Source organism: Octodon degus, unplaced genomic scaffold, assembly GCF_000260255.1.
Source record: "Octodon degus isolate 3935 unplaced genomic scaffold, OctDeg1.0 scaffold00079, whole genome shotgun sequence".
NCBI lineage: Eukaryota > Metazoa > Chordata > Mammalia > Rodentia > Octodontidae > Octodon > Octodon degus.
In genome coordinates, this window is record NW_004524655.1 from 3,453,650 (window position 1) to 3,455,762 (window position 2,113).

Here is a 2,113-nt window from a genome sequence, read left to right on the forward strand (position 1 = left end):
TTCGGTCCTCTCCTGCGTGAGAGCAGACTGGGGGGCCCTGAGCTCAGTAATAAACGGCTTTCCAAATTCCAACCTGGCTGATCTGGTTCCTATTCTGAGTGACCCATAACACTGCCCATCTTTCAGGTCTTCCCCGCCTGACTTCCAGAACCTGGCCGAAAACGATGGTGAGTAGGCTTCAGCAAGCTTCTCCAGCAAGAGGCCGGTAGCAAATGTTTTGGTTTGCTGCTTGTGTGGTCTGTGTTGCAACACTTCAGCCCTGCTGCTGAGGCATGAAAACAGCCACCCACAGGCGACATGCAAATGAGCAGGCACCGCGGCGCTCCAACACACCTGCAGTTAGGGACCTAAACTTTAATTTCACATACTGCTCTTGTGTCAGTAGATGTTATTCTTCTTTGGATTTTTTTTTTCCACTTAAAAATGTAAGAACATACTGACTCGTGGGCTGTACAAAGACAGGCCGTGGGCCAGACTGTTTCCTAATGGAGATGAAATTCACATAACATAGTATTAACCACTTGCAAGTGGATGATTCAGTGGCACCTAGTACAGTCACAGCGTTGTACACACAGTGGCTCCACACAGTTCCAAACACTTTCATCATCCCCTAAGGAGACCAGGGAAGCATTAAATAGTCTCTCCTCATCTGTCACTCCTCTAGCCCTTGGCAACCAGCAATCTTCTGTCTGTCTCCTTGCGGTTGTCTAAGTGCCTATTTCATTTAAGTGGCGTTGTGCCTATTGTGGCTCTTTGTATCTGACTTCTTTCTCTTAGCATAGTGCTTCTGAGAGTCATTCACCTTGTAGCATGTTCAGTACTTCGATATTTTTCACGACTGAATAGTATTCCAGTGTGTGTGTGCACGTATGTTATATTTATGTTAAATAAATGAGTTGTACTTATATACATGTTTACATCGATGTACTTGTGTATATACATACACATAAAAACACAACTCATTTATGTATTCATCTGTTGCTCAGTATATGAGTCATGTTCACCTTATTGTTACTAGGAATTATGCTGCTATGGCCATTCATGTCCATGTAGTTACTTGAATACCTATTTCCAATCCTTTGCAGTATACATGTAAAAGCAGAATCCCAAGTTTTATGTGGTGGGGACTGTGGCACAGCGGAGACCAAGCGAATGAGGCATGTGTCACTGAGCGCCTGTCTGTCATTGCCAAGCAGCACTATGGATCCTGAGTTGGTGTGAGTTCTCTATTGGTGTGAGTTCTCTAACTGTATTCAAGAGGAACTTAGATTTTCAGATTTCCATGTTTTTATAAGAAATGCTCCTATTTTTTAAATGTTGGCAGCTAATTCAAGGGAGAAAAATAATTGAATGAGCAAGCAAAAAATAAAAGGTATGAAGTCTGCATTCGAAGACTTCTGATCTCATGCGTTTTCTCCTAACATTGTCTGCAACTCCTACTATAGAACTGTCACATGGAATTTCAATGGATTGGGGAAAATTATGTGGATGGAGGTTCTCTTAAGTGTCTGGGCAGAGAGACCCACGTGTCCTGTGTTTAGGTGGGTTCTCCTGTGACAGGCTCCCTGCTTTTGGCTTAGAGGACGTTCTCTTCAGTCACCTGCAGGGAATATCCCCTAGGCGAGATTCTAGATTCTAGATGCAGACAAATTCTAGAAGAAAGACAAAGAAGCCAAGGGAACAATGGTCAAAGAGAGGAAAACTCATTCCCAGTAGGAAGAAGAGTTCTTCTTAAACATTCCTGCAGCATGGTGGGAGAGGCGCATGAAAGATTGGCCTGCTGGTCAGAGGACAGGTCTGGGATTTACACTGGACTGTCAGAAGTGCTTTGCTGCTAGTCAGATACAGTGGTAAGAACAGTTTCTTTATTTCTCTTGGCCTCGGTTACTTGACCCACTAATTGAAGAAAAGAGTAACTATGTGTACTAGTAAGTTTTCCATGACCATAATGAAATACTGGAGGCAAGCTACTTTATAAAGAAAAGAAGTTCATTTAGCTTATGGCTCTGGAGGTCCTTTTGGTCCATAGTGAAGACCTCAGATGGGCGCCATTACAGTGATGGGGACACATGCAAAAGCATGTCACCAACAGGAAGCTGCAGTGAAGGGGAGG

General features: G+C 43.6%; 1 protein-coding gene across 1 annotated transcript in view; it reads right to left on the reverse strand.

Moving 5' to 3' along the window:
* Ksr2 (kinase suppressor of ras 2) overlaps nt 1-2,113 on the reverse strand; it is a 435,854-nt gene that overhangs the window by 130,248 nt on the left and 303,493 nt on the right. The window lies entirely within an intron of this gene.